This window comes from Tamandua tetradactyla, chromosome X (genome assembly GCF_023851605.1).
Source record: "Tamandua tetradactyla isolate mTamTet1 chromosome X, mTamTet1.pri, whole genome shotgun sequence".
NCBI classification, from domain to species: Eukaryota; Metazoa; Chordata; class Mammalia; order Pilosa; family Myrmecophagidae; genus Tamandua; species Tamandua tetradactyla.
In genome coordinates this window covers 38053752-38069911 of record NC_135353.1, presented here as the reverse complement: position 1 = coordinate 38069911, position 16160 = coordinate 38053752, and the positions used below count along the sequence as shown (strand labels likewise).

General features: G+C 35.7%; 1 pseudogene; it reads left to right on the top strand.

Moving 5' to 3' along the window:
- Window positions 1-14093, top strand: part of LOC143671781 (nucleosome assembly protein 1-like 1 pseudogene) — an 83300-nt pseudogene extending 69207 nt beyond the window's left edge.
- Window positions 14094-16160: the final 2067 nt, after the last annotated feature.

Sequence of the window (16160 nt, the reverse complement as noted above, 5' to 3'; positions counted from 1 at the left end):
AGCATGTCTAGCCCAGTCTTTATGGTGGTAGCATCAGGGACTTTCCAGCCCAGAATTTGTCCTGCATGGAAAATACACTTCCGAATTCCTCTCTAGAACTCTGTGGGAGAGCAAGCAAGTATATGTCTGGAGTAAGAGATTGCTGGCTATAGGATATTCTGTGTAGTGCCCGAGACCATGAGGATAGTTTTTCAGGGAAGAAGGAATATCTGTGTAAAATCAAAAGCAGATGAGGAAATAAATATCTCTGCTGAGGTAAATGATAGGATAAATCTAAATGCCAACATTATTTTATTATTGGTTTGAAACTCCACTTTTTACTTCCTATGGGATCTAAAAGGTAAATGCATTAAACGGAATGATAAATTAGTGGCTTAGTACTGTAATATATAAGCATGTAATTTATGACAAATAGTCCAGAAATGTGGATTAATGGAGGGGTAGAGGGCTATAACTTGTATATACCATTGGAGTTCAGTTGGTAACAGAGCAAATGCGATTGTTACAGGTATAGTATGATAAATTTAAATGCCATGGTTACTACAAAGAATATATTGGAGACTATGCAAGTCATAGTGACAGAAATTAGAGTAGAAGTTATCAAAAGTGGGGAGGATCAGAGGGAATGGGAAGTTAATGCATAATGGGTGGAGGGTTTCTGTTTTGGAACTTTTAGTAGTGGAAGGTGGTGAGGGTACCACAGTTTAGTGAATGCAATTAATACCATTGAACTGGGGTACATGGGTAGTTCAGTGGTTAGAATGACTGCCTTTCATGCGGAAGATCCAGGTTCGATTCCCAGACCATGCACCCCCACCAAAAAAAAATACCATTTAATTGTATGCTTAAAAGTGGCTGAGATGGGAAAGCATATGTTCCATATATGTTTCCACAACTACAAAAAAAGGAAAAATAGAAAAGAAAGAAATAGCAATTAAAGGGACAATGGCAGGAATTGTAGGAAAATGGTGGAGTAGGGAGCTCCAGAACTCTCAGTCTTTCCACCAAAACATCTATTAAACAGGAAGGAACTGTCAGAAACAATTATTTTGACTCTCCAGAGGCCAGAAGAATACTGTACAGCATCCAGGAAAAAGTGCGAGAAAAAGACTGACAAATTACACTAAAGAACAGTAAATTGCTCCCTCCCCATGATAGTTACTATTGCTTATCCCACTCTTTTGTGACAGGCCACCATGGTGCTCAGTCCTTTGCTAGCTCACTGATAACAGATAGGGACATAAAACCCTCTTCCCCAAGGCCAGGGTTGCACATAACCAATAAGTGATCACAACATTTGGTTAGCATCTTCAGATCACTGGAGGACTGACTCTGAGGGAATTCATTGTTTCAATTTGTCCCAGACAAAGGCAGCAGCAGACACTGTTTCAACCCAGGAGACTTGAAGGTTGCTATGCTTCCTCAGGATGGTGGGTGTAAGCTAGTTGAAAGGTTGCGTCTGCTGGGAATGCCAAGAAACCTCAGGTTTGGGGAGCAATGTATGAAGTACTCGGTGTTCTTCCTCATTCCTTCCCCATGACACTTTAGAGTGTCCCTTTGGTGAGTCTCTGACCCTGTTTCAGCTGGAAAAGGGGCTTAAAAAAGTCCTTTCTAGCGTGAACCTCCATCCAAAATTTGCCTTCTATGCAAAAGTAACATGAAACCATGAAGGAGTGTGGGAAATTAGAGATGTAGACAGTCTAGGGCAAAGGTTTGTTGGCTTCAAACATCTGGGAGAGAGAAGTCTGTCTCCTGAGAAATGGAGGGGTCATTCAAACTCCTGAAAAGTGTTGGAGAGTATGCTGAGAAACTGGAACACTCATTCATTGCTGGTAGCAATGTAAAATGATGCAGCCAGCATGGAGACAGTTTGGTGGTTCCTCAGAAAGCTAAGTTTAGAACCACGATCTGACCCAGTGATCAAACTATTTGGTATGGACTCAGAAGAACTGAAAGCAAAAACTCAAGCAGATACATACATACTGATATCTATAGCGGCATTATTCACAATTTCCAAAAGAGGGAAGCAACCCAAGTGTCCTACAACCAGTGAACGGATAAAAAATATATGGTATATACATACAATTCAGCCCCATAAAAAGGAATGAAGTCCTTATACAGGAGACCACATGGATGAACCTTGAAGACATCATGTTGAAAGAAATAAGCCAGACACAAAAGAACAAATATTGCATGATCTAACTAATTTGATATAATTGGAATAAGCAAACTCATAGATTCAAAACTTAAAATATAGGTTACCAGGGGATGGGGTAGGGATAGGGAACGGGATGTCAAGGTTTGGAATGTATACAGTTCTTATATGGAGTTATGGAAATGTTTTCGTAATGGATGGTAGAGATGTTAGCACAACATTGTGAACAAAATTAACAGCACTGAAGTATATATCTGAATATGATTAAAAGGAAAATGTTAGATTGTAAATTGGTAACAGAATAAAAATTAAAAAAAACAAACAACAACAAAAGCCATGGGGTGACACTATCAAACACTGAACCCTACATTAAACCATGGTCTATAGTTAATAGTACATTTATAAAAATGTACTGTCATGAAATCTGAAAAATCTAATAAATGTTCCACATCAATGCAAGATGCAATAATATGGTGGTATATGGTAATCCTGTATTTTATTTTTTCCATGATCATTTTGAATATCATAGCTTCTCTAATAAAGAACAAAAAAATAGAGACAATGACAATTAAATGTAATACATGATCCTTGGCAGGATCTAGCAAGGGAGCAGAAAAGGCTCAAAGGGAGATTTTGGGACATAGAAAAATTTGGAATATATACCGCACGCTTATATCATTCTTAAATTTCTTGAACTTGATAACTGCACTTAAGATTATTGCATAAGTGATTATCATTTTTCTTAGTAAGTAGACATGGCAGTTTTAAGTGTTCAAGGGGCATGATGTATATAGCAACTGCTCACTCAAACAATAGATTGATAAATAGATATATGACAGATTGATAAATATATAGATTGATAGGCTGATAGATAAATCAAATGATATGGCAAATGTGACAAAATGTTAAAATTGGCGGTTCTTCATTTCTTGGTGAGGTATGTTGGAATTCTCTACATGGGGTGTGTATTATTTTTGTAACTCTCCCACAAGTTTGAAAGCATTTTAAAATATAAAGTAAAAATAATGAATTCAGAACAAGTGGCCTTATTTGAACAATTTTATAGATGTTCTAATGAAGTTTATCTGTAGACTATCATGCCAGATTAAATTTTATGACAATGAGTTTTAACAGAATAAAGTATGTTAGTGCCTCAAAGACTACTAACCTCTTCATTCTCATACTAAGTCCACCCTTATCCCACTCCAAAAATGTTTTGTTTTCAAACTAGCCTCATAAGGAATAAAATTTTAATCTTAACAAGATGTCTCTTATTTTGCTACTTTTAAAAATGTGTCCTATGCTTTTCTTTTTTGTTTTCTCTTTTGTTTTTCTTCAAAGATTGGGAAGATATATAGGTCTAATTAGTTTACTTTCTGAATTAAGAAAACACAGCAGATATGGTCTTAAAGTTTCTGTGACACTTCCTGATTCGGAGATGATCTAGGAAGTACTGTTTGATTGTTGACCAATTACAATTTTTGTACCATTTAATGTATATTGGAAATACTGTTTGAAATCAAATCCTAACTCTGTAGGACAGGTAGTTACAAGAAATAAATGTCAACTTATGTTCTCATCTGATCAATTTTTTTGTTTGCATTTTGTTTTGTTTTTTGCCTTAGGGAGTTGCATCTGAACACAGAATGAATTAGCATGGATTTAAAGCTCATTCATTTCTATATTCGTGTTTGTTTTAAATACACCAAATACAAGAAACGCATGCCCTTATCTGATTTTGGTCTGTTACTACTTTGTGGTTTCTAGGGGAATCAGAGAAGATCTTTGAGAGCAGGTGGTGAGAGAAGGTAGGTGGTAAATTGGGACACATTCTGGGTTTGAATTCAGTATGACTTTTGCTCAAATCTTGACTGATATGTTTTCTAGCCTATGGCCTTGGGCAACTGTTTCTATTCCTGGGCATGTTCACTCTTCAAAATGGGAAGGGTACTAACATGCAAGTGGTAAAATTTTTATGTGCGTTAAATAGGAAAATATGTGCAATATGTGTGATAGAGTATAATGGGAGTTCAAAATAAATATTTACTGTATATCTCCTCATCTTCATGTCTATGAGTTTATGCAAATTAAGTGCGATTCCCTTGTCAATATGTGAAGGCATTAAGGTCAACTTTTCTTGTTAAGTGTGAAACCTAATTAGTGGTACAATTTAAGTATTTTAACTTTAAGAAAACAAAAAACACAAAAGGATATAATTATTGGAGAAGTTTATTGGAGAAGTTGTGGATTTACAGAAATGTCCTGCATAAAATGCAGGATTCCCATGTAACCTCCTATTAATAATAGCTTACATTGGTGTGTTTCATTGGTACGATTGATGACAGCCCATTATTATAATTGTGCTTTAAGTAAATAGTCCATGGTTTAACTTAGTATTAACTGTGTGTGTAGTACAATTCCACGGATTTTTCAAAAAAATTTTTTTTAATATCATTTGTACAACCTAACATTTCCCTTTTTAACCACATTCAGATATATATTTCAGTGCTGTTAATTAAGTTCAAATTGTTGTGTTACTATAAACACTTTCCATCATCAAAATATTTCTATAGTCTCAAACAGAAACTATATACTTTTAAATGTTCATTCCCTATACGTTATCCCCACCTTTTCCCATGGTAACTTATATTCTAGATTCTGAATCTAAGAGTTTGAGTGCTCTAATGATTTCATACCAGTGAGATAAGACAATATTTGTCCTTTTGTATCTGGCTTATTTCACTCAACATGATGTGTTCAAGGTTCTCCCTTTTGTTGCATTCATCAGGACTTCATTCCTTCTTACAGCTAAATACTATTCTATTGTGTTGTTCCAGTTTGAGTCTGTCGCATACCCCAGAAAAGTCAGATTCTTTAATCCTCATTCAATATGGCTGGGTGGGACCTTTTTGATTGTTTCCATGGAGATGGGACCCTGCAATTGTGGATCGTAACTTTTGATTAGATGGTTTCCATGGAGATATGTCTCCACCCACTCAAGGTGGGGTTTCTTACTGGAGCCCTTTAAGAGGGGATCATTTTGGAAAAAGCTTTAGAGCCACCAGAGCCACCAGAACTAACAGAGCCCATACAGCCAGAGACCTTTGGAGATGAAGAAGGAAAATGCACTGGGGATGCTTCATGAAACAAGAAGCTAGGATAGAAAGCTAGCAGACATTGCCATGTGCCCTTCCAGCTGAGGAGAAATCCCAAACTTCATCGGCTTTTCTCAAGTGAAGGTACCCTCTTGTTGGTGCCTTAATTTGGACTTTTTTTATGGCCTTAGAACTGTCACCTTGCAATTTAACAAATTCCCATTTTAAAAAGCCACTCTATTTCTGGTATATCACACTCTGGCATCTTGCAAACAAAAACATGTATATATCACATTTTGTTTATCCATTCGTCAGTTGATGGACACTTGGGTTGCTTACATCTTTTGGCAATTGTGAATAATGCTGCTCAGTATATTGGTAGATATGGGAGATATTGGAAACCTCTCTCAAATGTTTCCTGGATTTGGTAACATTGCTATTACCTTTAAATTAATGGTCCTTTATTAAACTGACACTGGCTGACCTTAAAGATATGAATCACTTGTCTTAGATGGACAGAATATAATGTATAACAATAATGCTGCCTATTGATAATTTGGGTCAGGATGCTTAAGAAAACATGTTAAGATAGTAATTAATTGAAATCATATTTTAACATTTGCAAAGTAGTTCAGGGTGAGAAAATTAAGTTCACATTTTATTCATAGACTCTTTTTCAGGCCTCTAGTATTTAAAGAAATTTGTCACTTGAAATGAGATTTCAGATTCAGCTTCCCTGACCTACTTTCTTTAGCATTTTCAAAAGAGATATCAGGTTGTATTAGCTTTCCTGTGATCTGGACCAAACTTATATGGAGGTACATTCTCCTTTTCCAAGGGATACTCCAGCCATTACAGAGAAGACACAGCGCAGGAGAAAGTTTATGTAAAATAATAACAAACTCAGATAATCTGGGCCGTAGCTCCAAAGGAATTCCTTATTCTGTGATTGCCATCTATTGACGCCATTTTATGTATTTATATGGATTATTTTTCCCTCTTTCCATAAGGCTACTGTGTATGCTATACTATGGAGACATGAACTATAGGGAGGTGGATTCTAGCCTTGGCTTAAAAAAAATCAGTCTTCTGCTAATATTTGTTATATTCAGATCAATAGTCTACCTAACAGCTGAAGGATTAATAATAATGAAGTTGAAGTTCCCTTATTTCAACTAGCTGCTGACATATCTTAGCATATAAATATAATTATTAAAATCTTAGAAATATGAACATATTAATTTACTATTAATTTTAAGGATAATTTACCATGTGGCTGATGAGTGGATTGCCTATTTAGTTTTTTCATAATCCATGCAAAGAGAGAGTAGGAATAAAGTCCCAGGCTTTAATGGGAATTCAAAAAGTTTATACGTTTCATTCCCTATTCAGGGTCCCATTGCACTTTCAATCTCTGCAGTAATATTAGAAAGATTTACAGGCAATTTTAGACCTCAAAGTGATTCCTAGAAGTTAAAGTTGAGCTTAGTACCTCAATAAACCACTATAATAAGATATTATGGTTCTAAATGTCCTGAAGTACACAGTAATTCAAACATAAAATAATTAAAGCCCCTTATACTAAGGATAACTTTCTGCTACTGATACAAAGATTCTTTGTCTAAAGAAAGAATTTCCTCTAAAGTCATCTAGGAAAGAAGCTGAAGAGGTGGTGGTATCCTACCTTCCTAGGATAAGTAGGAAATGTTTTTTGAATGAATAGTAGGAATTATAATGACAACATCTCAGAACAGGGATAACAATGTTATCCCCAATGTGTTCACCAATGGGGTCTCAATTTTTTTTCACTGATGTTCTGAATTATGTACATTCTGGGTCTAGGGTGAAACAAGCATAATTGAGATTCAGGAAAAAAAATAACTCACAGAAGCTCCTGGATTTAATGTTGACCTTGAGATACTGAAAACTAACTTTCTCAGCCACTCAAGGTGCTGGGGCTATGCCACAGGTAGATAACTTATAGGAATGAATCCATTCATTCTTCAACAAACTTTTATTGAAATCTTACCATACTCTAAGTTCTGTGTTAAAAGCATTATTGAATTTCTTAAGAAGATGAACTCTCCCAAGTTCAATAGTGTAAGTCTAAGTCCAAATTCTGGCCTTCAAGTTGGGGGAGAGATAACAGCAACAATATTAAAAGTAAACTAAGCTTAATAATTTTTCCCTCATATCTCAGTTTCTTAATTTTTTAAATGGAGTTGATAGTAGCACCTCCTGTTCTAGTTTCCTAGCTGCTGGAATTCAACACACCAGAGATGGATTGGCTTTTAATAAAAGGAGATTTGTTTCATTAGTTCTTCAGAGGAAAGGCAGCTAACTTTCAACTGAGGTTCTTTCTTATGTGGGAAGGCACAGGATGATCTCTGCTGGCCTTCTCTCCAGGCCTCTGGGTTCCAACAACTTTCCCTGGGGTGATTTCTTTCTACATCTTCAAAGGCCTGGGCTGAGCTGTGAGTGCTGAGATGAGGTATACTGAGCTACTTGGGCTGCGCTATGTTGAGCTCTCTCATTTAAGCACCAGCCAATTAAATCAAATGTCATTCATTGCAACAGGCACGCCTTTTAGCCAACTGCAGATGTAATCAGCAACAGATGAAGCTCATGTACCACTGGCTCATGTCCACAGCAACAGAACTAAGTACCTTCACCTGGCTAAGTTGACAACTGCCTCTAACTACCACACCTCCTCCATAGGCTTAGTGTGACATTAATTTTAACACATGTAAAGCATTCAGAACAATTCCTGCTATAATTATGTTCTCCATAAATTTTAATTGTAATTAATATTATAACACTATCCAAATACCTATTCCCTTCTTAGGGCCTCAATTGCAGGGACTTGGCTGTTTGAGAGAGTGAAATAAAATACACATTTTTACCTTCTGCAACTTTTCCATCAAGATTCCTTTGTTTAACCACCCAATATTTACTGAGCTCTTACCATGTCCCAAACACTGATATAGGTATAGATGCTGAATATTCAATGATAAGTAAGATAGATGAGGTTTTTGCTCTCATGACTCTTACATTCAAGTTAAGGGAGATATACAATAAAAAAAAAACAATAAATGAATGTGATCATTTCAGTCAATGAAAAGTGCTATGAAATAAAAAATAGGTTAATAGGCTAGAGAATGACCTGGAGGAAGTGGGTTATAATATTAAATTGGGTGGTAAAGAGGATCTATCGTATGTATTTCACTAAATCATTGAAGGCCTACATTGTATAAGGTTCTTTTCTAGGTTCTGGAGATATAGTACATAAGGCAAATGAAATGATTGTGATCACGCAGCTTACATTCTTCTCTTGCACAGACATTAACAAAAATAAAGTAATGAAGAAATTAAAAAAAGAAATTCAGTTACTAATACCAGGACTGTATTTAATTAGGTGACCAAGAAATGATGCTCTGATTAGTTTTCACTTAAGCTGAAATCTTGGACAAGCAGCTATCTTTGCAGAGTTTTGTTATTACAGGCAGAGAGAATACCAAGTGCTTAGGTCCTAAATTTAAAATAAGATTTGCATATTCAAGGAACAGAAATAAGAAGTATATGGAGAATATCACACAAGGGCCATACATGCCATGGTTTAAGGTTTGGACTTTATTCTTGTCATATGGGACAGCCATTGGAAGATGTTTAAGCATAGGAGTAAAAAGATTTTTGAAAAAAAAATCACTCTGGTGGCAGGGTGGAAAATATATTTTAGAAGGTCAAGAGTGGAAGTAGGGAGATTTATTACTAGGCTATTCTAATGGTATAAGTGAAAGATGTTGGTAGCTTGGATTAGGTTGCTGAAAATGGGGATGCAGATAGGTAGATGGATTTAAGATATAATATGAAAGAAAAATCAACAGCATTTAGTGATGAAAGTGGAGAAAGGGAGCTAGGAAAATAAATGAATCGAGGATTTTTCCTGGATTTTTTAGCCTGAGTAATGGGCTATATGGTAGACATGTTAAAATTCAAAGTTCAAATAGTCATCAAATAGGGAAAAGGTAGTTTTGTTTATATATATATAACTGGCACTCAGGAGCAATATTAAAGCTGATGACAGATTTGTGAGTCATTGGCATAAAGGCACTGTTTTTGTCCCTATTTTTAACTTTTAATTTTGAAATATTTTCAAATTTACAGCAAAGTTACAAAAATAAAGCAAACCCCATAAATAGAATCCCAAAATGCCCCTGTCCCCCCAGATACTCAGATCCACCCATTTTAACATTTTACCACTTTCGCCACAGCATTCTGTGTAACTATCCATCAATCTATCAGTTCATCTACCCATCTATGTGTCTGTCTGCCTGCCTGCCTATTTATCAATCTGTTTTATGAACACTTGAGAGTATGTTACATAAATCATGTTTTGAACACTTAATACTACCATGTACATTTCCTAAGAACAAGGATATTCACTTACGTAACCACCTTAAATGAAGTAATCAAGTTCAAGAAATTTAAGTATGATATAAAGCCTTTAGTCTTTATGCCAATAACATGAGCTAAAGCCAAGTAATGGCAAATCTGGGAAAACCACTTCACTGAGGCCAGGATATAGGGCTGGGATATATGAGAAGGATACCAAAAATGATGTTCAGAAGGTCAGAACCAGTACATCTCCATTTCAATTGTCAAAGCATGACCTCTGGTGTAGGCTTCATAGCATCCAATGAACCTAAATAGGAAGAAGAGCTGCCTTGCCATCTGGAAATGACTCCATCTAAGTTGTCTCTATAACTTCAGGAAATGAAAATACATAATGATAAGTCTGAATAAAAATGTATTTCCCAAAATGAAGATGAAAAGCAGCTGTGATCTCTTTCTCAGCAGTCATTAGTCTCCACAGACAGATGGGGACAGAGATGAAAATCAAATGTGCTATTAGCTCTGGCAGATTCAAAATGTTGGCTGACTTTCCATACTTGCATGTAAATCAACTCGATAAAAACACTGCATGTATTCAAAGAATGTTAAAGTACATTTGGCAAAAGTATATTTAATTTTATTCTCCTCAAGCTTTCCTTTATTTCCCTTAGATTACTTTCAGTAAGTCTGTTTTCTCCATGGCATGAAAAAAATGAATCACTTGAAAGGGAAAGACATAGAAATATGACTTTAGAGTAAAAACAAATGTTTTGTTTTTCTTTTCAACTAGCTACCTTTGGAGAAGTTCAGATTTTATTCTAACAGAGAACTCATGTGTTACTTCATTCCAATAGTTAACTGGACTGTACTCTGTCTGCTTTAAAAAAGATAAGTATCTCTGCAAGTAATCTCTATGCATGCTGTTTAATTAGTATGAATGGCTTCCTTTTGAAAACCTGTTTGAAGATGGGCCATTCAGATTATTTACCAGTACTCCTAGCCCCCTACCAATCTGCGACCCATTACTGGGCACATGTGTTTTATGGTCTTATTATAATATTTTCTAAATAATAAAATGCCTTCTGTGTCTGGCAGTTAATAAGTGTGGACAAGATTCAGCAAAACACTGTTTTACTGAAGTTTAGAAACACCAAAATGTAAAGCTTTGCCTGTTAAGACTCTAGGTGTTTGAGTAAAACAGTTACAGCATAGTGATTTTTTAAGCCAGAGAGAATTATTTGTCTTCAATAATACTTATGAGTAATTTTTATTTAATTTTTATGCATCATAGAAAAGAATGCTTTCCTACTCCATGTCCTGTGGTAGGAAATATCACACTGTAGGGTACATTTTCTAAAAGCTGTGCTATAAAGGAAGCACAAGAAGGAAAAAGGATTACTATGTGCCATGAATTAAATATGGACTATTTAATGCATGGAACAGTGCCATTAAAACATGGTGATACCTTTTAGGTCCAAATGCCAAGTGCTTTCAAACTCAGAAAAACATGTTTTGATTTGTAAGCAATGTGCTTCTTTTACCAGACAGGGATCTCCTTATTCATGTAGAATTGGATCGACCAGGTTCTTGCCAATGAAATGTTACAAACACATCTGTCACCTCATTCACTGTGCTGAATCAGCAATCCCTGGGCACAGAGTTTTCTTGAAAGTTTTTTCAAAATATTACACACTGGAGGGGATACTTTCACAAGGTCTGATTCAGCTAGCAGAACAAGAGGGGAAGTGAAAGATTTATAGGGTCCTTTCAATGCTGAATTGAACCCTGCTGATGAATATGGGGATGATTATACAAGTTAGCCTATGTGACCTAAGCTTCCAGAGAATGAAACTCAATCTTTTCACTTTGCTTGAAAGTAACACTCTCTATAGCTTGATTGTATATGTTGCTATTCACAGCACAGGACTTCCATCATCCTTGCATCTGAATGATACTGTTTCCTGTTCAAAACATTTCCACATTTGTCATCTCATTTGTTGTTCTCCATACCACAATTATTTATACACATCAGGTATGATTAGCCAAATTTGACAGATAAAAGAAATGAGGCAGGGGGATAGTAAATAACTTGTCTAAGTTTTCATGGTTAATTATTGGCATAGTTGAGACAAGGAGATCAGAAACCAGATCGTTTGACTTTCATTCTACGAACGTTTCATTGCACTTATTGTCAACAAGTTTGGAAATGTCAATTTCATATTTACAGAGAGCAAGATAATGAAAGAATTTACCACATTCCAGTAGTTGTGCAAGGTGCTTTAGTTACCTTTATGGATCAATCAATCTCTATCCTCAAGTCAGAGTAAAAAAAGACAGTTTAAACTCTAACAACAATTTAAATTTTGTGCCTCCTGTTGACCAGCATATGAGGAAAACACAGTCTCTGATTTGTATATTTGAATTTAGACATTAATTTTTGTAGTGATGTCACCTTATTTCTATAGCTACTGAAAATCTGTCATTGTCTGATGGAAATTCCTTATAACATTCCCTGAAAAAAGTTAAGATTCCAAACACGGACAATTATCTCAAAAGAGAGAATTACATTTCTCAAATTACTGAAATATTGGGTTTACAATATTAAACATTGTTTTGACACTTCTGGTACAGTGTAGTCCAAAATGTTAAATCATAGGATAGGGAATTTTCTGTAAATCATAAATTTTATGAGGCAACCTGATTAATTATGTTCTGTCACCAAGTAAATAATCTTCCATTCCTAACTTGCCACTGACTTACATGAGCATTACATTTTTGTGAATATAATCAGTTTTGCTAAAGTAAAGTGTAAATCTGAACCTTACAGGGAAATTAACACAGTCTAATTAGGGAAAACAAATCCATTCATTCTTACTACAAATAATTATTAAGCACCAACTATGAGCCATGTGATGTGCTGCGTGTTCAGGTCCCTGCCATCAAGAACTATAGTATTAGTAGGAAAAGACAGACATTAATAAAATAATTGAACAAACATAAAATTAAACCTGTTGCAAGTGCTTTGAAGGAAAAATGACATGTGTCATTCAAATTTAAAATAATATAATTGGCATGGCTATGAAAGTCAGGGGAAGTTTCCCCTGAGAAGTGATATCTGAGCCAAGAGATAAAGCATGAGTGCTGCAATAATGAGATACTCACATGGAAAAAAAAAGAGAGAGAGAAAGCATGAGTTAAATAGGTAGAATCTGGGGAAAAGGACTCCGGGCAGAAGGAGCAGAATGTATGAAGATAATTCAGGAGGAAAAATTTACAGACTGGATCAATGGCCCTTAGCACAGTTGAGAAACCAGTGAAACAGCGAATTCAGCAGGTCAAAAATGAGACTTTATTTGAGTAAAGGTCAGAAAAATTTATGTAGATGCTCTCAATAATTTTCTGGACAACGTTCACCCTATATCAATGTCCTTTTCTTAAAGATTGTGCTTCCAATAACCCATTTTGATTATTTATACTATTGTTGCAAGAATTCTCTTTAATCCAACTGCATGAACATGAATAGAAAATATCTCTAATTGTCCATGGGGATTTACCCATGCTATCTCAATCTGTTTAGAGGGTGAGAAATTTTTTTCAGGACAGAAGTCAAAGAAGGAGTCAGATTCTTCAAAACTGGAAAAATGTCTCACAATGTTCTAGAAAATCTGTACAGTCCATTCTTGGCAACAAGAGCTAATTGTCATACAATAAGACTAGACTTATCCTAAATGGTCTTCTAAGTCATCAAAGTGGTTTAAAAGATAAATTAAATATTTGACAAAGATGCAATATATATCTCCATGTTGAAGCAGGATGAAATAGGACAGCTGTAAATCCCTGGTTTCCTATTCAGCTCTGAAAGAGTTAACAGACAACTTCAAGTCCCTTGTTTCTTAATTAGCTCCAAAGGAACTAATACAGAACTGCAAACTTCCTGGGACAAAATTTTCCAAGGCCCCAGAATCTCCCCAAACCATAAAAGCTTGTAAAATTCTGGGTCTAAAGCAAACTCTTAGTTAATAATTGGAAGCATAAGGTCATAAAAATTGTTAACCATTTGCCAAAATACAAATTTTATGTATGTGACAACAAAGCACAATTCTCCTAACTGTCTCCTCCTAAAACAAAGAAGATACCTAGTATTTAAAGGTTACTATAGAGACCTGCTACCTACAAAACTTTCCTGTAAAACATGCTGGCCCACTCCACCCAATGTGCGTCCCTTCCTTGGGCACATCCACGTTAACCTCTCTAACATGTACTCTTTATTTTTAATAAACTTCTCTTTAATGAACTTTATTATTTATATGAACTGACCCTCTCCTCTCTAAATTATTTTAGTTTCAAGACGCTCAAACCTGGATCGGGGCTCAGCTGGCATCATTGCCAGCCAGGCATCGGTTACAATGTTAAATGATGAAATGCTGAAGCAGCAGTTTACTCAGCTTTGAGCCTATGCAGCAGTATCAGAAGATCAGTAAAATCAAATGAAAAAAATGATAAGAGACTAAAAACAGAAGCCCACTAAAGATCTGAAAATAATTGGGTAACAGCCTCTACTGAATGCTTTGGGATGCAGTGAAAAACCCACAAAAGAAAGCTATGTCTGCCCCATCAGCCCACTGAGCCTTTTCAGATGGCCCTGCCTACTTCCTTTGATTCACATGCTACAGCCTTCACAGATCATTTACACTTCACTTATTAAGGCTTCCTTACTATTTATCATCCCTGAATCTTCTTTAGGCAAGGAGATTGTAAAGTCCTTAAAGACAGAAACTGTGCCTTACTTCTACTTTCTTTGTTGCCTCAGGCACTTTCCTCAATACTATCTATACATAACAAAGGTACTAAATATTGCTTGCATTTGTGAAGGGAAGTGAATTATATTGGAGACCATTGTAAAGCATCTTTCAGAAATTGAACCCAGTTCTCTAGCTTGGCAGGTGATACCTGCTGAGCCACCATGGCCTACCCTATTGTAAAACTTTGAGCAAGTTTGAGTAGCTAGCAAATGGTTCAGTCCGTATCTGTACCCTGTCTGGCTGGGTAAAACAAATCCAGATTGAAATCCTGGCTCCTTTACCTATTTAGTTTTAAGAATTTAGGAAAATCATAAACTCATTTATTAAATGAGATTACGAGCTAAACCCTGCTGTATTCTTATTCAGTCTTCAAAACAGCCTTAAGAGGAAGTGCTGTTATTATTCCCATTTTACAGAAAGGTAAAATCAACATGCAGAAAATGTTAAGTAATTTGTCCAAAGTCACACAGATAGTTAGCATGAGGGCTGAGATACAAACCCAAATGCTTTAGCACCAAAGTTCTTCACTGTAGCTGATGTTGCCTCTCTAATCATAATCAAAATTAAATTGAACATGTATTAGATCAGATATATATGGACCCCTGGAAATATATGGAAAGTTTTACTCTGTGTTTATGCATATTTTCCTCTGGAATTTGCATCTCAAAGTTGCCCTTGACACCAAAAAATTTAAAGACCATTGATTAGAATGGGATAGGGAGGAAGATGGGATAAAAAGTAATGTAACACATGTTTCTTGAACAACAGAATCTCACAATTCATGTGAGGAGCTAAAAATAATAAAAGAGATAAATAGAAGATAAAAGAGGAGATACATGTTCAATTCTAAACAAGTGATTTAGAATAGGGAGAGATAATTCTGGCTGAAGCAATAAGGAAAAGCATTACAGAAGAGAGAGAATTGAGTTGCACCTTAAAGAAGGCATAGGATTCTGAGAGATTGAAAAGGGTAAGGCCAGCCTTGCAGGCTATGAGGGTATGGGAGGCAGTGTGAGCAGTGACAATGTCACCCTCTGATGTTGGAACAGTGTGTAGAAGATCCATAATTTCTCCTTATTAGCACAGCATAGCCCCATGCTCTCCTGATTAGTTTCTTGAAGTTGTCCTAGTGACTTAGGGAGGTTTGACAGAAAGTTTTGCGGAGCACCTGTTTTAAGCTAGTGGTTTTCACAACCTTGCATTCAAGCATCCCAAAGCCAAAGTGAAATTAAATTAATTTGACCCTTAAAAATTACATTTCTAATAAGGAGAACTAAAGACCATAAAATGAAGATAGCACAACAAAACAGAAATCAAATTAAGAGTCTGTCCTGAAGACCTTTAAAGTGAGGAGGACCTTTTATGCATTGGGTGTTAAATCATTCAGTTCATTTCACAGTGACTTGCTTTTGATATAGTCTAGGATGAAATGTTCTTCATTGCTCCCATGCATAATTAATATCATTCTGTAGTCTTCATCAAATAGGTCACCTCTGAATGCAAAGTAATTGTGGTTTTTCCTGAGTTTCCTCTAATAATGAATCTTGAATACATAGAAGAGGTACCATAGAGGAGTGACTGAAGAATTGAACTGTCCTTTAATGAACTTGAGCTTACTATCTACCATTCATTTATCCATTCATTCCATCAATTGGTCATATATTCATTCCTCTAACTATCAACTCTTTTATTCAGTCACCTGAGTGCCTATTACTA